The sequence below is a fragment of the Heterodontus francisci genome, chromosome 3 (genome assembly GCF_036365525.1).
Source record: "Heterodontus francisci isolate sHetFra1 chromosome 3, sHetFra1.hap1, whole genome shotgun sequence".
NCBI lineage: Eukaryota > Metazoa > Chordata > Chondrichthyes > Heterodontiformes > Heterodontidae > Heterodontus > Heterodontus francisci.
In genome coordinates, this window is record NC_090373.1 from 82,993,787 (window position 1) to 83,018,116 (window position 24,330).

A 24,330-nucleotide genomic window follows, 5' to 3' on the forward strand; every position below is an offset into this window, starting at 1 on the left:
GCCCTCAGAAAAAATTTCTCCTCATCTCAGTCTTAAGCAGGCGACCCCTTATTTTAAAAATAGGTGACCCCTAGTTCTAGATTCTCCAACAAGGGGAAACATCCTTTCCACATTCACCTGTCAAGACTCCTCAGGATCTTATATACTTCAATCAAGTCACCTCTTGCTCTCCTAAACTCCAGCGGATACAAGCCTAGCCTGTTAGGGCTAGGTTCAGTTAGGGCGCTTGAGAGTTACAAGCTAGCCAGGAAGGATCTAAAGGGAGGGCTAAGAAGAGCAAGGAGAGGACACGAGAAGTCATTGGCGGATAGGATCAAAGAAAACCCTAAGGCTTTCTATACGTATATCAGGAATAAACGAATGATAAGAGTTAGAACAGGGCCAATCAAGGATAGTAGTGGGAAGTTGTGTGCAGAATCAGAGGAGATAGGGGAAGCGTTAAATGAATATTTTTCGTCAGTATTTACAGTAGAGAAAGAAAATGTTGCCGAGGAGAATACTGAGATTCAGGCTACTAGGCTAGATGGGATTGAGATTCACAAGGAGGAGGTGTTAGCAATTTTGGAAAGAGTGAAAATAGATAAGTCCCCTGGGCCAGATGGGATTTATCCTAGGATTCTCTGGGAAGCCAGGGAGGAGATTGCAGAGCCGTTGTTGTTGATCTTCAAGTCGTCATTGTCGACAGGAGTAGTGCCGGAGGACTGGAGGATAGCAAATGTTGTCCCCTTGTTCAAGAAGGGGAGTAGAGACAGCCCTGGTAATTATAGACCTGTGAGCCTTACTTCGGTTGTGGGTAAAATGTTGGAAAAGGTTATAAGAGACAGGATTTATAATCATCTTGAAAAGAATAAGTTCATTTGCGATAGTCAGCACGGTTTTGTGAAAGGTAGGTCGTGCCTCACAAACCTTATTGAGTTTTTCGAGAAGGTGACCAAACAGGTGGATGAGGGTAAAGCCGTGGATGTGGTGTATATGGATTTCAGTAAGGCGTTTGATAAGGTTCCCCACGGTAGGCTATTGCAGAAAATACGCAAGTATGGGGTTGAAGGTGATTTAGAGCTTTGGATCAGAAATTGGCTAGCTGAAAGAAGACAGAGGGTGGTGGTTGATGGCAAATGTTCATCCTGGAGTTTAGTTACTAGTGGTGTACCGCAAGGTTCTGTTTTGGGGCCACTGCTGTTTGTCATTTTTATAAACGACCTGGATGAGGGTGTAGAAGGGTGGGTTAGTAAATTTGCGGATGACACGAAGGTCGGTGGAGTTGTGGATAGTGTCGAAGGGTGTTGTAGGGTACAGAGGGACATAGATAGGCTGCAGAGCTGGGCTGAGAGATGGCAAATGGAGTTTAATGCGGAGAAGTGTGAGGTGATTCACTTTGGAAGGAGTAACAGCAATGCAGAGTACTGGGCTAATGGGAAGATTCTTGGTAGTGTAGATGAGCAGAGAGATCTTGGTATCCAGGTACATAAATCCCTGAAAGTTGCTACCCAGGTTAATAGGGCTGTTAAGAAGGCATATGGTGTGTTAGCCTTTATTAGTAGGGGGATCGAGTTTCAGAGCCACGGGGTCATGATGCAGCTGTACAAAACTCTGGTGAGGCCGCACCTGTAGTATTGCGTGCAGTTCTGGTCACCGCATTATAGGAAGGATGTCGAAGCTTTGGAAAGGGTGCAGAGGAGATTTACTAGGATGTTGCCTGGTATGGAAGGAAGGTCTTACGAGGAAAGGCTGAGGGACTTGGGGTTGTTTTCGTTAGAGAGAAGGAGGAGGAGAGGTGACTTAATAGAGACATACAAGATAATCAGAGGGTTAGATAGGGTGGATAGTGAGAGTCTTTTTCCTCGGATGAGGATGGCAAACACGAGGGGACATAGCTTTAAGTTGAGGGGTGAAAGATATAGGACAGATGTCAGAGGTAGTTTCTTTACGCAGAGAGTAGTAGGGGCGTGGAACGCCCTGCCTGCAACAGTAGTAGACTCGCCAACTTTAAGGGCATTTAAGTGGTCATTGGATAGACATATGGATGTAAATGGAATAGTGTAGGTCAGATGATCGGCGCAACATCGAGGGCCGAAGGGCCTGTACTGCGCTGTAATATTCTAATTCTAATTCTGTCCAACCTTTCCTCATAAAACAACCCACCAATTTCAGGTATTAGTCTGGTAAACCTTCTTTGAACTGCTTCCAACAGATTTACATCCTTCCTTCAATGAGACCACACAGTACTCCAGATGTGGTCTCACCAATGCCCTGTATAGCTGAAGCATAACCTCCCTACTTTTGTATTCAATTCCCCTCGCAATAAGCAATAACATTCTATTAGCTTTCCTAATTACTTGCTGAACCTGCATACTAATCTTTTGTGATTCATGCACCAGGACATCCAGATCCCTCTGCATCTTAGAGCTTTGCAATTTCTCACCATTTAGATAATATGCTTTTTTATTCTTCCTGCCAAAATGAACAATTTCACATTTTCCTACATGATACTCCATTTGCCAGATCTTTGTCCACTCACTTAACCTATCCCTTTGTAGCCCTTTTATGTCCTCTCCACAACTTGCAAGAATAACCAATGTAAGGGAAGCAACAAATTTATACCAAATGAGAAGAGAGTGCTGATTGATTGGCAAGTGGACTCTGATTGGTAGAGGTGTTACCATGGAGAATGCATCAATTTATGGTGACTGACAGTTAACTGCCAAGCTTTGTTTGAAATTTAAACCAGGCAGCTTGACTGACTGGTCCAGGCATTGCTCTGAGGAATGAACCAGCGAATGGCTGTCACTTATTTTGTTTAGCTGAAACAGGCACAATGTGCGTACATGTTCTTTCTGTCTGCAAAAAACAGGGCCCTGTGTATTAACATATGTAGCTTCCAGTATGCGCAAATGTGCCACACTGCAAGCCCTACTGACAATCTTAAATTGGTTGTCAGCATAATTCTTAGCACACTGAGGATTATTTAGCAAATTTTGTCCAATCGTGGAATCACATCTAATGTTGGACACAGTGTTTTGAGATTTGCAAGCACTAGCTGGTTGGGTACAGTCTGTATCCTGTGCGTTGCAAACAGTGCAAGGGACATGTTGTTTGATACGATCTGCCAGTCTTTGGGACATACAGCCTATATACCTAGCATTACACTTGCAATGAAATTCATATATCACATTATTTATTTGTGATAGGCAGTACGTCTTTTTGGCTTGACGGCAGCATCCTGTTAGTGGAGAACACCACATGTGTTGCTACTGCATAAGTAGCAGCGTGAAACAGCTAGCTTCACCTATTGCTCAAATTTTTGGGATACATTACCCTTCCAGGGTAATTTGTTCGGTACCACTTCCCTGGTGATTGTAATTTACTTGAGTTCCTCCCTCCCTTCCATTTCCTGATTTACTGCTATTTCTGGGATGTTACTTGTATCCACTATAGTGATGACCGATGCAAAATATCTGTTCAATTCATCTGCTATCTCCTTATTATCCATTATTAATTCCCCAGACTCACTTTCTATTGGACTAGAGCTCACTTTAACTCTTTTCTTTAAATATCTATAGAAATTCTTACTATCTGTTTTTTATATTTCATGCTAAATTTCTCTCGCACTCTAATTTTTCCCCTCATCAATCTTTTAATCATTCTTTGCTGTTCTTTATATTCTGTCCAACTGTCTGACTTGCCATCCATCTTTGCACAAATATATGCTTTTTCTTTAAGTTAGATATTATCTTTAACTTTTTTAGTTAACCCCAGAATAGTAGCTCCTCTCCTTGGGATTTTTCTTTCTCGTTGGAATGTATCTATTCTGTGTATTCTGAAATATTCCCTTAAATGTCTGCCACTATATCTCTATTGATCTATCCCTTAACCTAATTTGTAGCTCACTTTAGCTAGCCCTGCTTTCATGTCCTCATAATTGCCCTTATTTAAGTTTAAAATACTAGTCTTGGACCAACTCTTCTCTCCCTCAAACTGAATGGACTTGCTCATGGCATTTCCTTTCGCTAATTTAATCTAACATATCAAGGACATGGCCTTGCAATGCACAATCTGAGCAAAGAAAAGGTAAGGTTGTCAGCTTTCAAGATTAGCCCTTATAAGGAGAATGAAGGTGGTAAGGGAGAAAAAAAAAATGACAAAATAAGGCACCAACCTTATCAACAAATGCAATATATTAGGCTGTAGTTGAGCCAGTACTTCAACTCAAAGATTGACATTCTGTATATTTTCTGCTTATCTGTGGAAGTGTTACTTTCAGAATAGAAAGCATGCATGGTATTATTTTAAATGAAAATAAATGGTACAAAAATTTTGCAAATGTGATATTTTGGAGATCATCAAATTGTGATTAGAACAGGGGCACTGCAATGAAATTTATAAAGCAGCCCCTCTCTTATGCAAAGAGCAGATGGAATGGAATAATTTGCATCAAAACATTCTTCCCCCACAAGGTTATACCACTTGCCATATTATTATGCATTATACTCCCTGTGATTTGTATTACCCTCTTGCTACAAAACACCACCTGAACCATTGCTATTCAACACCTTTTTTCAATTATTTTTAAACATTCCCCATCACAACCATAGCTGTCACATTTAAGTATGAGAAAGTGATTTTAGATACCTTTAACCACTCAAACTACTACACAGAATGTGCCAATGATTTCATACAAAGTTATGCTAGCCACAAGACTGAAAGAATACAATCTTCTGAACAACTCTGGCTTCAATACCTTGTGAATTGCACTCTGCTATCCTGTGAATATAAATATAAAACAGTCCTGTAAAAATTACTAAAACAATCTATCTACAGAAACTATTTTAATTGCATTTCATGAAGGCTAAGCATATATTATCCACTTACACCAAAATGAAAGTCTTAAATTCACCCTTGTTGCTAATATATTAGGCTCAATTCACTCCTGGCACATTCTGAGCAGTCAGTAACTACTCATAAAACATTGTGCTCTTCTGCTATCATTTGTTGCTTTGTCAAGTGAGCTGATCACACAGAAAGACCCTCAGGTTTTTTTTTTTAAGTTGCATTTGGACAAAAGCTTATGGCATTGAGCCTAACGCTTTTCAGACACTAAACCTAGCAGGGATCAGATATGTACTCTGCCACTGCCCCAAGAGTGTCCAAAAATATCATTGCAGGAAACTGTATACTAACATTATCACAGCAAAAGCATATTAAACATGTTTTCAAGGCAAAATGCTTGACATGTAGATTGTAAACAGTATGCCAAAACAGACATCACAAAAACTATTACCTCGTCAACAATTTCCCCTTTTACAGTCATAGAAAACAATTTCTTAATCAAAGGCCTTATGATTTTAAAATTAAATTACAATTAAAACGAATAAAAACATTCAAAAACGTTGCAATAATGCAATTGGTTAAGAAATAACAAAGCATCTCAAAATAATTTGCAATTACTGAGTACAGTGACTCTGAAGTAGGGAAGTATGTAACATTCAATGAACATCCTTTCAACTGTTAAAATGAGCTTTTGCTCTGAGATATTGTAACTACTTTCAAATGGAAACTTTAGGTTGAAACATCGAAAATAGGAGCAGGAGGAGGACATTCAGCCCTTCGAGCCTGCTCCGTCATTCATTACGATCATGGCTGATCATCCAACTCAGTAGCCTGTTCCCGCTTTCGTCCCATACCCTTTGATCCCTTTAGACCCAAGAGCTATATCTAACTCCTTCTTGAAAACGTACAATGTTTTGGCCTCAAATGCTTTCTGTGGTAGCGAATTCCACAGGTTCACCACTCTCTGGGTGAAGAAATCTCTCCTCATCTCAATCCTGAAAGGTTTACCCCATATCCTTAGACTATGACCCCTGGTTCTGGACTCCACAACCTGCATCCTTCCTGCATCTACCCTGTCAAGTCCTGTTAGAATTTTATAGGTTTCTCTCAGATCCCCCCCTCACTCTTCTGAACTCCAGCGAATATAATCCTAACCGACTCAATCTCTCCTCATACGTCAGTCCCGCCATCCCAGGAATCAGTCTGGTAAACCTTCGCTGCACTCCCTCTATCACAAGACTACCAGTCACCAACACAACCAATTACTTACTTGATAAATGGATAGATGGAAATACTTAAAACAAGTGCAATAATCAGTTTCATTTGCATGTAGTTCGTCCAGCAATGTAGTCATATAGGACAGTGCTGATTAGCTTTTCAGAAACAAAATCAACTAGCAGAATATAAGGTTCGAATACCGTACAACTGCCTGCAACTAACTCAGAATGCATATACACTGCATTTACATTGCAATGTTACAGTACTGCAATATAAATGAGTTCCTAATCCTTCTAACTGCATGAGGGAAAGAATCTCATGGTGATACTCCACACCAACATTGACACAGCACTGACAATGCTAAACAAGCATTGCCAACACCGGCCTTTTTTTTTGGTCCTGAGTACATAAAAAGAAAGTAATTTTTATGTTGTTGGTTTGTATGTATACAGGGCAGTTTCCAAAGTACTGAAGCATCTGCACAATATAAACAGTTTTATTTGTCTGGAGATCAATGGCATCAGTTTTATTTCACTGATAACTACCAACAGACCCTCGACCATGCCCACCCATTTCCCACACCTCTGCCCTCACACCCCTTCCCCTTCCTCCAGAACCACAACAGGGCTCCCCATGTCCTCACTTTCCACCCTACCAGCCTCCACTTCCAAAGGATCATCCTCTGCAATTTCCGCCACGTCCAGCGTTATGCCACTACTAAACGCATCTTCCCCTCCCTCCCATCAGCATTCTGAAGGGATCTTTCCCTCCGCGACACCCTGGTCCACTCCTGCATTACCCCCAACACCTTGTCCCTTTCCCATGCAATGGCAGGAGGTGTAATACCTGCTCCTTTACCTCCTCTCTCCTCACTATCCAAGGCCCCAAACACTCCTTTCAGGAGAAGCAGCGACTTACTTGTACTTCTTTCAATTTAGTATACTGTATTCGCTGCTCACCATGTGGTCTCCTCTACACTGGGGAGACCAAACGCAGATTGGGTGACCGCTTTGTGAAACACCTCCACTCAGTCTGAAAACATGACTCCGAGCTTCCGGTTGCTGGCCATTTCAACACATCCCCTTGCTCTCATGCCCACATCTCTGTCCTGGGCTTGCTGCAGTGTTCCAGTGAACATCAACGCAATCTCAAGGAACAGCATCTCATTTACCAATTAGGCACGCTACAGCCTGCCGGACTGAACATTGAGTTCAATCATTTCAGAGCATGACGGGCCCTCCTTTTAATTTTCAGTTTTTAAAAAATTTTTATTTGTTTATTTTGTTTTAGTTTGTTTCATCCTTCATTTTTTTACCATGTGCCGACCCACTGCTTTTTTTTCACGTTTGTGCTTTTGGCCAGGGCTGTTCATTTTTCTGTTAATTAACACCCTCTCTGCACTAATGCTTTGTCTTTCAGCACACCATTAACATACAATTTGCCATTGCTCCAAGACCTTCTGGTTAGTTATTCTCTGTGACCCTCTGTCCTATTGACACCTTGCCTTTTGTTATCTCTTGCCCCACCCCTGCTTTATTTGCTTAAAACCTATTACATTTCCAACATTTGCCAGTACTGATGAAGGGTCACTGACCTGAAATGTTGGGCTGGATTTTACCTTAGGCGGTCAGGAATTCACCACCAACGTAAAAGTCGGTGGTGAACCCGCTTCCACCTAGCCCGGGGATCCGTCCAGCATTTTACACGTCCCCAGGCTTTAACTATCCCGAGGCAGGACTTCCACCCGCCAATCAGCGGGCCGGCAGTTCTTAGTCCCAGCAGCACCACTGGGAGTGGTGGCCCCTGCTGGGACTGCAGCCCAGTCGACCAGATGGAGCCAGGAGACAAAGTAAGTTGGGCATGCCTCACCTGGCAGATCGGTCCTTCCCTGGTGAGGCTGGAGTGGTCATTCTTTTCGGGGTGGGGGGGGCCACTTAGGTCCCGGGGGAGGGTTGTGAGGCGGGCGTGGCCCTCAGTCGGGCACCCTGTGCCTGACTGCCATCCCCCCCCACCGCCAGGGCACGGAAAGGCCAGTAGCTATCGCTGGGCGGCCTTTCACGTCCCCAGCATGCCCACCTGTCACGGGTAAAATACCCATGGAGGCGGGCGCAGGCCCTTAAGTGACCACTTAAGGGCCTTGATTGGCCTCAGGTGGGCGGGCCTTTTCACCTCCTGCCTGACCGCCATGAAGTCGACCGGAGGCGGGAGCGGGGTGGGTAGGCCTCCTGGAGCCTCCGGCTCAATTTTACGCTGCCTCCACGCCACCATCCAACCCGCTAAGGTGGCGTAAAATTCAGCTCGTTAACTCTGCTTCTCTCCCCACAGATGCTGCCAGACCTGCTGAGTATTTCCAGCATTTCTTGTTTTTATTTCAGGTTTCCAGCATCTGCAGTATTTTGCTTTTATTTTAATTTACCAACAGGTTCTTACTGGGGTATGTGAACCACCATTCTTTCTTCAGCTTTTTCCAAGACAATCATATTATAAATGGTAATCAATTCACTTCATCTTAAACATTTGGTTGCAATAACACAGACTAGGGCCTGACCAGGTGTATCCTAGGATGCTATGGGAAGCTAGGGAGGAGATTGCTGGAGCCCTGGCAGAGATTTTTGTATCATCATTAGCCACGGGTGAGGTACCGGAAGACTGGAGGATAGCTAATGTTGTGCCTTTATTTAAGAAGGGCAGCAGGGATAAGCCAGGGAACTACAGGCCGGTGAGCCTTACAACAGTGGTGGGAAAGTTATTGGAAGGGATTCTGAGAGACAGGATTTATATGCATCTGGAAAGGCATGGTCTGATTAGGGATAGTCAGCATGGCTTTGTGCGTGGGAAATCATATCTCACGAATTTGATTGTGTTTTTCGAGGAGGTGACCAAGAGAATTGACAAGGGCAGGGCGATGGATGTTGTCTACATAGACTTTAGCAAGGCCTTTGACAAGGTCCCGCATGGTAGGCTGGTCCAGAAGGTTCGAACACATGGGATCCAGGGTGAGCTAGCAAATTGGATACAAAATTGGCTTGGTGATAGGAGGCAGAGGGTGGTAGTGGAGGGTTGTTTTTCAGATTGGAGGCCGGTGAACAGTGGTGTGCCGCAGGGATCAGTGTTGGGCCCTCTGTTGTTTGTCATATATACTAATAACTTGGATGTGAATGTCAGGGGCATGATTAGTAAGTTTGCAGATGACACCAAAATTGGTGGTATAGTGGACAGTGAGGAAGGTTGTCTAAGGTTACAGCAGGATATAGATCGACTGGGAAAGTGGGCAAGGGAGTGGCAAATGGAATTTAATGCAGACAAGTGTGAAGTGATGCATTTTGGGAAGTTAAACCAGGGCAGGACATAGACAGTGAATGGCAGGACCCCGGGGAGTGTTGTTGAGCAGAGAGACCTTAGGGTGTAAGTACATAGTTCCCTGAAAGTGGCAACACAGGTCGACAGGGTGGTGATGAAAGCGTATGGCATGCTTGCGTCACTGGCCGAGGCACTGAGTACAAGAGTTGGGACGTCATGTTACAGTTGTACATAACGTTGGTTAGGCCGCATTTGGAGTACTGTGTGCAGTTCTGGTCGCCGCACTACAGGAAAGATGTGATTAAGCTAGAGAGGGTGCAGATAATATTCACAAGGATGTTGCCTTGTTTGAAGGGCTTGAGTTATAAAGAGAGATTGGATAGGCTGGGTCAGATTTCCCTGGAGCGAAGGAGGCTGAGAGGGGACATGATAGAGGGATATATAATTATGAGAGGCATATATAGGGTAGATAGCCAGAGTCTGTTTCCCATGGTAGGGGTGACTAAAACTAGAGGGCATAGATTTAAGGTGAAAGGGAGGAGGTTTAAAGGGGATCAAAGGGGTAAGTTTTTCACATAAAGGATAGTGGCTGTCTGGAATGAACTGCCTGAGGAGGTGGTGGAGACGGGAACAGCAGCGACATTTAAGAGGCATCTGGACAGGTACTTGAATGAGCAAGGCATAGAGGGATATGGAATTAATGCAGGCAGATGGGATTAGTATAGATAGGCATTATGGACAGCATGGACACAGTGGGCCGAAGGGCCTGTTTCTATGCTGTACGACTCTTTGACTCTATGGAGTAATGCTGCTTGGCGCAGAGCTCCATCATTTAGAGTCCTCCCCTGTAGTCAACAGTGTTTTTTTTAAATATTTAAAAGCAAGTCTTTCTATCAACATCCTTCCTACATTTTAATATTAGTTGCAGTAGAACTTTTACTTACCCTCAGAATTTTTGCAGCACAAAGCTTTGCACAAAATCTCACTTGACTGGACAGTCCACCCATTCATCTACTTTTCCTGGTGAATAAAACATTGCTATTATCATTTGTATTTTACTTGTCTTCATGTTAATGGTTTGGGAATATGACAGTTTCAAGCTAAAATCCTGGGACATTCAATTATCTGCCAACTTAGATTCTCGTCTGGAGAAAAGGTGACTTCACCGTTATTGCTGAAACAAATAATTTAACCCCACCACCATAACACTTGGCTCTCTCTTCTGGTCAGTCTCCAATTTTTGGTAAATGCTGTGAAATATTGTTCTCCACATGAGTAGAGATAAAGATATAAAAATACATATATAAATATATATAAGTAAACGATGGTCCCTTAGAGGAGGAGACTGGGGAATTAATAATGGAAAACAAGGAAATAGCAGAAACTTTGAATAGGTATTTTGTGTCGGTGGAAGATGACACAAAAATATCCCAAGAATAGTAGGAGATCAAGAGGCAAAAGGGAGGGAGGAACTTAGTACTTCTTCTCTTGTGATTGTTTTAAGAAAGCCAATGGGACTAAAGGCTGACAAGTCCCCTGGGCATGATGGCCTGCATCCGAGGGTCTTAAAAGTGGCTGCAGAGATAGCAGATGCATTGGTTGTAATCTTCCCAAATTCCCTAGTTTCTGCAAAGGTCCCAGCAGATTGGAAAACAGAAAATTTAACACCTGTATTCAAGAAAAAAGGAAACAGAAAGCAGGAAACTATAGGCCGGTTAGCCGAACATCTGTCCTTGGGAAAATGCTACAGTCCATTATTAAGGAAGTCATAGCAGAACATTTAGAAAATCGTTATATAATTAGGCGAAGGCAACACAGTTTATGAAAGGGAAATCGTCTTTGACAAATTTATTACAGCTCTTTGAGGATGCAACAAGCAGGGTGGATAAAGGGGAACCAGTAGATGTAGTGTATTTGCATTTCCAAAAGGCATTCGATAAGGTGCCACATAAAAGATTACGACACAAGGTAAGAGCTCATGGTGTTGGGGGTGAGCTATTAACATAGCTAGAGGTATTAACAGGTAACAGAGAGTCGGGATCAATGGGGCATTTTCAGCTTGGTAAACTGTAACTAGTGGGGTGCCACAGGGATCTGTGCTGGAGCCACAACTATCTATGATCTAAATTAATGACTTGGATGAAGGGAGCGAGTGTATTGCAGCCAAATGTTCCAACGATACAAAGACAGGTGGGAAAGCAAATTGTAAGGTGAACACAAAGGATCTGCAAATGGATATAGATAAGTGAGTAGGCAAAAAATTGGCAGATGGAGTATCATATGGGACAATGTGAGATTGCCCACTTTGGTGGCAAGAATCAAAAAGTAGAACATTATTTAAATGGAGAGAGACAGCAGAATGCTGTGGTACCGAGAGATCTGGGTGTCCTTGTACATGAATCACAAAAAGTTAGCATGCAGGTACAGCAAGTGATTAGGAAGGCAAATGGAATGTTGGCCTTTACTGCAAGGAGGATGGAGTATAAATGTAGGGAAGTCAGGTTAAAATTGTATAGGGCATTAGTGAGACCACAACTAGAGTACTGTATGCAGTTTTAGTCTCCTTATTTAAGGAGGAATATACTTGCATTGGAGGCAGTTCAGAGAAGGTTCACTAGGTTGACTACTGGGATGAAGAGGTTGCCTTATGAGGAAAGGTTGAGCAGGTTGGCCTGTATTCATTGGAGTTTAGAAGAATGAGAGGTGATCTTATTGAAACATCTAAGATTCTGAGGGGGCTAGACAGAGTAGATACTGAGTGGACATTTCCCCTTGTGGGGGAATCTGGAATGAGGGGTCACAATTTCAAAGTAAGGGATGAGGAGGAATTCTCTTCTCTCAGCTGGTCGTTAATCTTTGGAATTCTCTTCCCCGGAGAGCAGTGGAGGCTGGGTCATTGAATATGTTCAAGGCTGAGCTAGACAGATTTTTGATTTACAAGGGAGTAAAGGGTTATGGGCAGCAAGCAGGAAAATGAAGTTAAAGCCACAATCAAATAGCCATGATCTTATTGAATGGCGTAACAGGTCAAATGGCCTACTCCTGATCCTATTTCTTATGTTATGTCAGGTGCAACTGATGCAGCTTGTACTGTGTTCTTCCTGCTTTCCCCCGGACATGAAAATTCCAGCGTGCATACAGCATTTTGTTTCTTTGGGTGGGCACATCCTTATAACAAGGGCAAGAAATTAAGTCATGCATGAGAAAAATTTGAAAGAAAAAAATCCTGCTTTCCACTCTTAAATCTTTCCATGCCAGGGACCCCATTTCAAAATGAGGACAGAAAAACAAGCAAACGTGTTCCAATCTCTACAGTTGTGAGATTGGAACAAGCTGAATAGTCTTCGGAGTTTCTCATATGCCCTGTAGGGAAGCGCATTCTTCTTTTCAAGCTATCCATTGTACCACCCCATGCTGTAGCACAGTAAAACTTCAGTGTGTTGAACCACTGGACACCTGAACATACACACAGGGCTAGGTTTTACGTCGGGCGGACGGGAGCTGGCCACCAATGTAAAAGTCGGTGGCAAACCTGCTTCCGCTCGGCCTGGGGATCAGTCCCACATTTTACAGGTCTCCGGGCTTTAACTGTTCCGAGGCAGGACTTCCACCCGCTTGAGGGAGGAAGTCCCGCTTCACTGAGTTGCCAGCCAATCATCGGGCGAGGACATGGAGCCAGGACTACAGCTAAGTTAGGGTTGCCTCGCCGGGGTGATCGGTCATGCCCTGGCGAGGCAAGGGTGGTCGTGCGGGGGAGAACCCATCCCCAGGGCGCTGAGAGGCCTCCAGCTTTCCCTGGGCGTCCTTTCACATCTCCCAGACACCCGCTTGCCACAGATAAAATCCCCATGGCCACTTAAGGGCCTTGACTGGCCTGGGGTGGGCAGCCCGTTTCTAGCTCCCCTCTCCCCCCCACCAGCCCACGTAAAGTGGGGCTGGGGCAGAGGCGGGAGTGGGTCGGGAAGGCCTCCCACTCAATTTTACGCCACCACCACGCCACAATCCGGCTCGCTGGGGTGGTGTAAAATTGCAGCCATTGTTTTTAAGGAATAAGGAAATAATCAAGATGCATTTAAACCTAAATTGGGACATTCACATTAGGGTTTGTACAAATAAATTCAAAATAGAAACACCCGGATAACATATGTTATTTTCATACACTAATAACTGTCAAATAACATTTTCTTTTCAGCTATAAAATCCAATTCCTAATTTTCCCCATGTTCGCCCTCTATTATTTGAAATATTGACTGAAGCAATCTTTCAAAACTCAGTTTACCTAAAGTAGAAACATTTTATATTTTAGAAGATAAAATAATGAATTAACCATCAGATCTCCTTTTAGCACCAGAAGCAAATAGAATCAAAATTATTTTCTGCTTACAGATAGTCACATCATGAGTTTGGTGATTTTAGGGAGATATGTTCAGACTTGTAATCATGGACAGATGTTGGCCATTCCATTAACAGAGGGAAGCTAGACTATCACATGGGCATGGCACTTCATTTGGCGGCGTTTAAAATTAACTTAAAAGTCCAAACTTAAAAGTATAAACAATGTTTCAAAAAAGTCACTTCTTATCTGCACTAAGCCACTGTCCCCAGTCATTTTCGGGATGCACAACACTTCCAAACACACAAATATTAACATGAATGACAGCAATGATGAGAAGTTACTCATCAATTATTGCATCGATCTTAACACTTTCCTCACTCCCCCGTTTTTGCACCATGCATCTTTGTATAGTCGGGATGTGAAGACAGCTGAACTGAAGCTTGTGATCACTTTCAATTCTGTTCTGTGAGCACAGGTGGCGAGAATCAGGACTAAATCACGGCTACAATTTCCAACAGTTAACAGCTCTGGAGGTGAGAACCTAAAATCCTGCAGTTGGCAATAACAAGCAGGATGCCAAATTATTTTAAGGAAATACAGCTAGCTTCCCTTCACACAATTAATGGAAAACAAATACTCCTCTTAGAGTCTCATATATTACATATTTTTTCTGGCATGTAAGTAATAGGCGAGTCAGAATCCATCTGGATAATGGGTGTTATGTTGCTAACTTAATAATGGTATCATCAATAATTTCTGTGGCTGCCTAGTGGAGTACTCTCAGTACAGGTGACATTCTTCAGATCCTGGTCATGCTGAATATTAGCTTCTCAAAATTCTTCCCAATCTGTTTGGAACAGATGCACTAACAAAATGAACAGAGCAATGTTTTTTAGCCAAATTCTTCTAGTGATTCTGGATTCCAAATCAAGTACACTCTTTTCTCAGTCAGTTTTCAAAATAGAAATGTTTTGGGAATATAGTTTATAACTTGTTCTAATTCCTGAAACAATGTACTCAACAAAAGTCAATTCTGTCACCTTCATTTAATGTATGTCAGTTTATGGAATTCTTTTCTGAACATATCTTTGTTAGGAAAGATTTAACGAGAAAGCTGCAACACAACATTAAAACACACTGAATCACAGAAGGCGGTTATTTGGCCCATCACGCTCTTTCTGGCTCTTGGAAATAACGATCTGATTAGCGTTGCTGGAAACAGAGAAATTTTGTCAAAGTTTTTCATCTTGCACTCATCAGGACAACTTGCAAGAATACCAATATAAGGGAAAGCAACAAATTTATACTGTACAAGAAGAAAGTGTCGATTGGTTGGCAAGTGGACCACTCTCTTCCCGTAGAGTATAAATTTGTTGCTTTCCCTTATATTGGTATTCATGCAAATTGTCCTGATGAGGGCAAGATGAAAGCTTCGACAAAATGTCTCTGTTTTCAGCAATACTCAAGTTCTTTACTACCGAATGACTTTTTATCTGATAAGTGCTATTCCCCTGTTCTGAGACAGCTTACTTTCAAAATGCTCATATTAAATCAGGGTCAATAAAATAATGTCAACTAGAGATTAACTTTTAAATTAATATTCATCAAACTCAATAAAAATAATTGAACTGAAAATGCCAGAATTTACCATGACCAACTTTCAATCTTTTTCTCATGTATTTTCAGTAACCAGGATCAAATTTTGTGCAACGATTTTAATGTTAAACATACTTTTAGCTACACTTCGACATTTTATCCATCTACCATGACAGCAAGATTGAGCCAGACATGAATATCTCCCCTCCAGACATTGAAAAGCAATATTGAATGCTTGGCTTCTTTACTGAAAATCTGATTTGATCTTACAGTTGTAGGATAAATATTATATAACAATCGATAGCAAGATTCAAAAATCAGACTGAAGCTGATAATTTTATGCAATGAATGACACGAGTGGTTTTATCTTTGCAGACTGATGTAAAAATTAGAATATATTGAGAGTCAGCAGTGGTTACCCACTCTCCAAATCCATCAGCTATTAGCAGCTCTATTTTGGTATTACTCTTGTATGCTCTGCAGTCTGGGGTACAGTGGTTATATTTGGCTGTTAAACAGCCTGTCTCTTTAAGGCCACTGCTCAGATGTTCGCTGCAGGGAAGTGATCTAAATGTGGATATCCTGAAGTCAATGAATGCTGTTGCAAGTTTTTCTGGATTGACAGCTTCTTGATTAGTCTCCTTGAGGAATGTCAGCATGACTTTAGATGAGAAAAATAGCAGGAAATAACTGGCTCTCAGTTTCCGTAAACCTTTTTTAAAAAAAAGATTGTAAATCCAACAGATCACAGCTGAACAACAAAGTGTGACAGAACCATAGAAGTTTATAGCAGAGGAGGAGGCCATTCAGCCAACTGTGTCCAGGCTGGCTCTTTCATAGAGCAATCCAAAACTAAGCCCATATTCCACATGCTCCTCAGAGCCTTATACTTCGCTCTGCTTCAAATATTTGGCCAATTTTCCCTTAAAAGGTGCAAAGGTCTGTAGATCAACTACATCTTGTGGTTAGGTATTCCATACTATAATAAACTTCTGAGTAAAAGACCTTTCTACGAACCTCTCTCCTCACTCTGTGACCATTCTAAATTGATGACCCTCCCACCATTCCTGACTGCAGCCCAGAGGAAATAATCTTTCACTATTTGTTCAATCAAAACCCTTCACAATTGTAGGAACCTCTCAAGTCTCCTATTAGGCTTATTTCCACTGGAGCAAAAAGGCTAAAATCTCAAGTGTCTCTTCAGAACTACAGTTTTCCATCCCTGGAAACATACTGCATATAACAGCCAATCAGATACTGCCTGTTATGCATCATCAGCTGAAATAATTTTCTACCTCTATACCTTTAATGTCTTTCTATATTGGGGTGCCCAAACACAAACTGCATCTTAACCAATATTTTGTACAAATTTAATCATAATCAGAGCATCTCCAGCAATGGCTCTCTTCTTGTCCTGCACCATTACCTCCGGAGTAACGTTCCCTTTAAAATGCAGTTGTTGTGCGCGTCCTATTTTTTTTTCCCAGTGCTCAGCCCCTTTAAAGTTTTTTGTACGACCATGCACATGCGTTGTCACAAAACAAGGCATGTGCAGCACCTTTTAGGCTGCTGTCTGGTGCACAGCTTGGTGGGAACATTGCTCTAAAGTCCACCAAGAATCTATCCTTGGCCCCCTCCTCTTCCTGATCTGCAGCCTGTTTCGTAGTGATATCATTCAGGTTCCACATCTACACACAGCGCTGCCTCACTGCCACTCTCTCATTCCCTCCACTACCTCCATTTTGTCAGACTACTGGTCCAATATCCAATCCTAGATGAGCTGCAGTTTCCTCCAGTTAAACATTGGGAAGACTGAAGCCTTCACCACAACCCTCAATACTAACATAGTCTCAGGTCAATCCAGACTGTTTGCAACATCCATGTTCTATTTGACCTCGAATTGAGCTTTCCACCCCATATCCTCTCCATCACGGAGACATTCACCTCCATAATGTCACTCATTTCTGCACTCCGCCTCAGCCCACCTCCTGTTAGAATGCTAATCCGTCATGGTCACCTTTCGACTCAACTATTCCGATGCTTTCCCAGCCAACCTCCCAATCTTCACCCTCCATAAACTTCAGCTCCTCCAATAGTCTACCTCCCTATCTCATGCTAAATACTGCTCAATCGCTGATCTGTGCTCCCTAATCTGTATTGACTCCCAATCCCCCAACACATTGAATTTAAAATTGGCTCGGTCACAGAAGACAGAGGGTAGCAGTGCTTTTCTGAATGGAGGGCTGTGACTAGTGGTGTTCCACAGGGATCAGTGCTGGGACCTTTGCTGTTTGTAGTATATATAAATGATTTGGAGGAAAATGTAGCTGGTCTGATTAGTAAGTTTGCGGACGACACAAAGGTTGGTGGAGTTGCGGATAGTGATGAGGATTGTCAGAGGATACAGCAGGATATAGATCGTTGGAGACTTGGGCGGAGAAATGGCAGATGGAGTTTAATCCGGACAAATGTGAGGTAATGCATTTTGGAAAGTCTAATGCAGGTGGGAAGTATACAGTAAATTTATTTTATTTTAATTTATTTTTTTATTTAGAGATACAGCACTGAAACAGGCCCTTCGGCCCACCGAGTCTGTGCCGACCAACAACCACCCATTTATACTAACCCTACATTAACCCCATATTCTCTACCACATCCCCACCATTCTCCTACCACCTACCTACACTCAGGTAAATTGGCCATTGTAAATTGCCCCATCAACCTGCAAGTCTTTGGAGGTGGGAGGAAACCGGAGCACCCGGTGGAAACCCACGCAGACACAGGGAGAACTTGCAAACTCCGCACAGGCAGGACCCAGAACTGAACCCGGGTCGCTGGAGTTGTGAGGCTGCGGTGCTAACCACTGCGCCACTATGCCGCCTGTAAATGGCAGAACCCTTAGGAGTATTGACAGGCAGAGAGATCTGGACGTACAGGTCCACAGGTCACTGAAAGTGGCAACGCAGGTGGATAAGGTAGTCAAGAAGGCATAAGGCATGCTTGCCTTCATCGGTCGGGGCATAGAGTATAAAAATTGGCAAGTCATGCTGCAGCTGTACAGAACTTTAGTTAGGCCACACTGAGAATATTGCGTGCAATTCTGGTTGCCACACTACCAGAAGGACGTGGAGGCTTTGGAGAGGGTACAGAAGAGGTTTACCAGGATGTTGCCTGGTCTGGAGGGCATTAGCTATGAGGAGAGGTTGGATAAACTTGGATTGTTTTCACTGGAACGACGGAGGTGGAGGGGCGACATGATAGAGGTTTACAAAGTTATGAGCGGCATGGACAGAGTGGATAGTCAGATGCTTTTTCCCAGGGTGGAAGAGTCAGTTACTAGGGGACATAGGTTTAAGGTGAGAGAGGCAAAGTTTAGAGGGGATGTGCGAGGCAAGTTCTTTACACAGAGGGTGGTGAGTGCCTGGAACTTGCTGCCGGGGGAGGTGGTGGAAGCAGGTACGATAGCGACGTTTAAGAGGCATCTTGACAAATACATGAATAGGATGGGAATAGAGGGATACAGTCCCCGGAAGTGCAGAAGGTTTTAGTTTAGGCAGGCATCAAGATCGGCGCAGGCTTGGAGGGCCAAATGGCCTGTTCCTGTGCTGTACTGTTCTTTGTTCTCCTTGTGCATAAATCACTTCATGGCCTCTCCCTTCCTATCTCTGTAACCTTCTGCAGTTCTAATACCAATGTTCCATCGAGGCGGCAATGGTGTGCACAGCAGAGAGAAATGACAGAATATTGTCTACAACCATCCGAGAATTATTTGTTCCTTCCATTCTGACCAGATTTGCACACCTCACTTCCTTCACCTCACCATTGGCAGCCATGTCTTCATTGGTCAAAGCCATACACTCTGGAACTTCCTCCCTAAATATCTGTCATTTCACTCTCGCTCCTCATTAGACACCATCTTGAAAACCCAGCTCTGACTAAGTTTTGTCACCGCTCCTATATCTCCCTTTCTGACCCAGTCGTCCATTTCTTGTTTTATTAAACTTTGGAAAATGTCACATATAAAATCATACCTTAACAAAAATACCATCAGGAAAGAATGGTAGGGGAGAAAATTGATGGATGGAAACCAACAGGAAAATTTCCCTGCAAATTTTTTAAAGTATGGTGACTATAACTATATCTGCAGTGCAATCTCCTTGAACAAGGGGGTGGAAGGTTATCGGTGGTAGGTGGAAATGTGGAATAATCAGTTCAGCCATGAACTTATTGAATGGCGAAGCAGGCTCGAAGGGCCAAGTGGCCTACTCCTGCTCCGAATTCATATGTTCGTATCGTCATAACTTTCACTCAATGAGCACTGATTCACTGCTACAATATTTGCCTCGACAGGTACTGCCGAAGTATTAAGTTAGGTTGGCTTATCTCATGCTGCAATAGCGGGCTGGTGAGCACCCTCTTTGAAGGTGGTGTGTAACTTGAACAACTTTCCATGACTTATATTTCATCTCTAGCAGCAAATGTTGCAGAATAAACCTTTGTCAACTTCACTTACTGTGGTATGAACATTCTGAAACAAAATCACTTCATGACGGATCGATTACTGTGTAGCAGACTCCAATTTGTATTTTGGGGGGCCCCTTGAGATTATATTCATTTGAATGAAGATGCGAACAGAATTAAATCTTTTGGTTTACACAGAGGGCAGTTGGAAGTCAGTTCATTTCCTGGGAGATGAAATTACTTGCTTAACTGGAGATGATTTTCTCTTTGTAGTGCTTACCCTGCCTTTATGTAATGCAACATCTGAAAAATCTGAGGAAGCAAGGCAGCTTTTCTTCAAACTGCATGCTGATTGGAGCAAATAACTCCACAATTTAAACTTTCCCAAATCCTGCCCACAACAAAAATTTACTTTTTGTGATTAGATTGTGCAAGTTTAGCACAAAGTTCCCTCAATGGAATCTGAATTCAATTTCATGCAAGACTAACAGAATGAAATAATCTTCTAAGTGCTGTAAGGAACCTATGTGGCATGTTTCAATATTTTTGGATGACCAAGGATTCTTTGTGGGGCCCAGAGGAGCACTCCTGCTTCTGCTAGCCCAGAAAGAAACCCTTAAAGAATTTCATGCTTTACTTGCCTGGGCCTCTTTCAGCCCTGGATCTGTTTCACAGTAGCATTCTCTAGTGTGGTTGGCACTGTGCACATTTCTCCCAGCCCAAGGTTAAAGTCGTGATCAGCAAAAATAATTTTCAAACAGATTGTTCTTCCTGACTATTGGTCCAGTTCAATATGACTGCTGTATTTTTTAAGATGACTAATGCTATAAACAAGAAATTCTTATTGGTATACTAACAGTTTCCATTTTTTAAGGTCAACATTCCCCACCTATCACAATCAAAAAAATGCCAACGTCTATCAACTCATTCTTGGGAGTTAAAACAAGGTCAACTTTATCTGTTCCACACTTGCCCTCCCGCCCAACTGACTGGCATCGCAGGAGACATTTTTTCCCTTTTGAGTAGCCCCAAATTATCTCAAGTCAATCTCTACATCCACTTACAATGCAGCTGTGCTTCAGGTTCCACCCAGTTTCCACTGTTCACCTCGTAGCTGGTTAGAGTATCTAACTGCCCTGTTGTGAAGGGAACTCTGCAAATACCTGAATGCTAAACATTAGCAGAGCTTCCTGTCCAAATTTAAAATTTTGAACATTGAGAGAGTAGGCAGGGGCGAGAATCAGTGCTCCCTAAACATGTAAACGGAACCAAACTACCAAGTTCCCCAGGGCATTCAACAGACCTGAAAACATTGTAAACCAGGTTTAACATTGCAATGATTTACCTTCCATCCAGCATCAAAGTGGTTCAAGACTCCCCTCCTCAGGGAGTCTAACCCTACTTCACTCCAGAGACAAGTGAAGGCCCCCATTCCAAATTTACATTGCCGATTCAGAAACTTAACTGAGATTTCAGGCGGTTTTTCTCAGACTCCACATTTTATAAATGACATAAAACCAAAAAATGATTTGGGTGCAATTAAAAATGGCGAAAATAAACACTGAAATCCAATGAAGAGCAAAACTTAAAATCTTAAGTACAGTATTTAAGACTGGTCAATTTGTCTTCCGAGTGCTGAAACACTCCAAGTGAACAGTTTTGTGTAGTCATCTCACCCTTCCTAGTACAAAATTAAAAACAATTCTTATAATCTTCTCCTCCATGTTAGATGCTGCCACACGACGATTTATAACCATGGCAACACTGCAGAGTTAAAAATTCAACACATTATAAATAGCATTTCTGATCTTTCTTTATATTCATCTAACAAAACAATCATAGCTGTTTTACACCAATCAAATAATTTGGCCAGGAGTATTTTTGTAGATTATTTTAAATTAATATGCTAAATAATCGTTTACTTATAATATATAGGCTCTTTTGAGTGGGAAATGCATTTTATAAATTCATTCCTTTAGAACAATTTCTTTCTTAGTATCCTTCCTATCTTCTAACAAGCTGAGGAATTTCTTGGATTTATTATACATTATGATAGTCTGCACAAACCAAAGTATGACACCAAAACAATTGCTTATCTAAAGTTTTAATCAACTTAATGGTACACACCTAACTGTAAGTTCAGGTCCAGCAATCAAGAAGCACAATCCATTCTGATCAGAATGGAATTTCGTGTTAACCTGCTGACTGAACTGATCTGGAAAACTCACTTGAATGCCACAGACTCCAACCCCTGTTTCGTCTTTTGCACCAAACATATCTTTACCCATAAACTCTCCTTGAAGCCTTGAACACAAGGACTTGAATATTGCTCCCCTATCTGATGATGCACTTCAAGGACTCTCTCACACTCCAAGATGGAAGAGAAACATCATTGTTTTGCAGGCAATCCCTCTCGCACTTAAACCAGCTCTCTCCATTGCACTCCTTGTTCTTCACCTTGTGATAATTTTATTGACAGCACTTCTCTGGACTTTCTTGGTCCTTCAAAACTTGAAATATGCCATCTTACATGCTCTTACTACTGCCACAACCCCACTGTATTCAAAACAACACTACTAACACACACTCTTGCTACAATCTGCTCCTTTCTTAGGATCTCAAAATTGGGCCCCTCCTTCAACACCAATGTTTCCTTCCTTTCATGATCTTCGGCCTTTTGAGATCAAATTTGTCATCATCTTATTTTTACTTCCTGATTTACATACTGTCTCTTCCTAACCTTGGTGGTATTCTGTAGTATTGGCTTTGTCCCTTCAAGATTTCACAATAGAAAACAAATGCAAGTGCCCAAATACAAGCAAGATAAACAGCTTTGATTTTCTGACAAGACAAAGATTTTTCGGAATAAACTTTCGACAGACTAGATTGATAATTACCTGTGGTCTTCATTACTTCTTAGATACTGCACCTGGTGCTGCTATCTAAGCAGGTTATTCCAGATAATTGATTTATACTGGTGCATAACACTATCAAGCATTTCTATTTATATTTTAATAAAATGCTTATGCACTCACTATGTGTTAATTGTATGCAAGTTGTGGGCATTAACTAGCGATTCACTTGAGCCCCTATAAATAGGCAGATGAAAACTGTGGCTGTTGGGTTAGGAGGTGTATGCTTGTAATGTGTAATTTTAAATAAATATAAAAGTGTGCAAAGATTGGCTCCAGTTCTATCCTTCACTACATCACGGAGCAGCCGTGATATTCAGCTCAGCGGCTCATGTAAATGGCTGGGGGCGGACTGCCCACCCCAATGACGTGGAGGGGGTGGGCTGTCCATCCCTGGCAATGGCGTCAGGCGCCATTGCGCAGGCACTGATGCCATTTTTAAAGGTCTTCATGCCCTTCCATTTAATTTAAATATTTAAAGATATAGTGATTTAAAATTGATTCAAAACAATTAAATAAATGTTTCTAGCCCTTCTCCCACCCCCCAATAACCAAACAATTCATTCCTTGCCCTCTCCCCCGTCAAAATACTTATCTTGTGCACCTGACCTTCTCTTCCCCACGCACCCCCCAACCAGTTCATAGAGTGAACTTGAACCCTTCCCACCATCCCCTACATTAATCAGATGAGTTTGACCCTGCTCACCCACCCCCTCCCAACAATTACACTGAACTGCTCCCTCTCCCCACCAGTGTTCCACCTTGGATCCCTCCACAGGTATTCAAAGGTGTGGGAGTGCCGGCCACCCACTGCAATATTGCTCCGGAACAGGTGGCAGAAGTGGGTAGATCATCAATTCATTTATTTAAATACATTTAAATGGGACTCCTATGCATTTGAGGCATTGGACATGGACGTAAAATGTGTAACTTCTTTCTAGAAGTTATTTTTCTCCACTGTTATCTTCCTCTTCTGAAATATTTTCTGTGAAAATATTGCAATATAACCAAGTTAGTCACTGTCCTGTGGCATTGCACACTGAGATTCAAGGCCAAATGAAGTCTTCAGGTGAAGCAGGGTACGAGGTCAAGGGAGAATTGGACCAGGGTGCGTAGACATAATTCAGTTCCGATCTTAAATTCATCAATTGCTGATTAAGCTGGGAACAGTGAGGTAAGAATAGAGTGAAAATAGTACTTCCAGAAGAGGAATTAGGCTAGACAGGGAATTCATAGCAAAGTAGTTTAATTGAAGTTTAAGTAGGGAGCTGGCAATGGTAAAGGAAGGAGTGGGGGCAACCAACATGTCAGGAACAGTGAGGAGAGACTAGTTCGAGCAAGAATGTCCACACCAAATTACGTTTTCTAACACTTCTGAAGCAAATATGAAGACAAACCTGAAAAATTGGAGCCATTTTCCTTCGTGTGCAGGAGGTTTATGGGTCTTTAAGACTATGAAAGGATGGAATAGGATGCAAACAGGCTGTTTCTGTTTTTGAGGGCTCTGAAACATAGATTAAAGATTCAATATGAAATTTAGCACAGAGAGCATTCTTCTTTTCCACAGAAGGTTGAGCGGCTGTGCAATGTACTACCAGAGTTGGCAACTGAAGCAAAGAGGCTGTCAGTAATTAAGTATAGGTGGCTGAAGGAAAGGGGAATGAAAAGATATGGACACAG

General features: G+C 42.3%; 1 protein-coding gene across 12 annotated transcripts in view; it reads right to left on the reverse strand.

The window, feature by feature from the left end:
* LOC137357516 (dystrobrevin beta) overlaps positions 1–24,330 on the reverse strand; it is a 580,754-nt gene that overhangs the window by 447,511 nt on the left and 108,913 nt on the right. For 4 of the 12 annotated variants that reach the window (XM_068023927.1, XM_068023944.1, XM_068023900.1 and 1 more), the window contains one exon: positions 10,290–10,365. The exons of 6 other annotated variants lie outside the window; for them this stretch is intronic. The gene's annotated coding sequence lies outside the window, so the exon portion shown is untranslated. Of the gene's footprint in view, positions 1–10,289; positions 10,366–24,047; positions 24,135–24,330 lie in introns of those variants that run through there. 2 more of the 12 variants (XM_068023918.1, XM_068023992.1) reach the window with 2 other exon arrangements.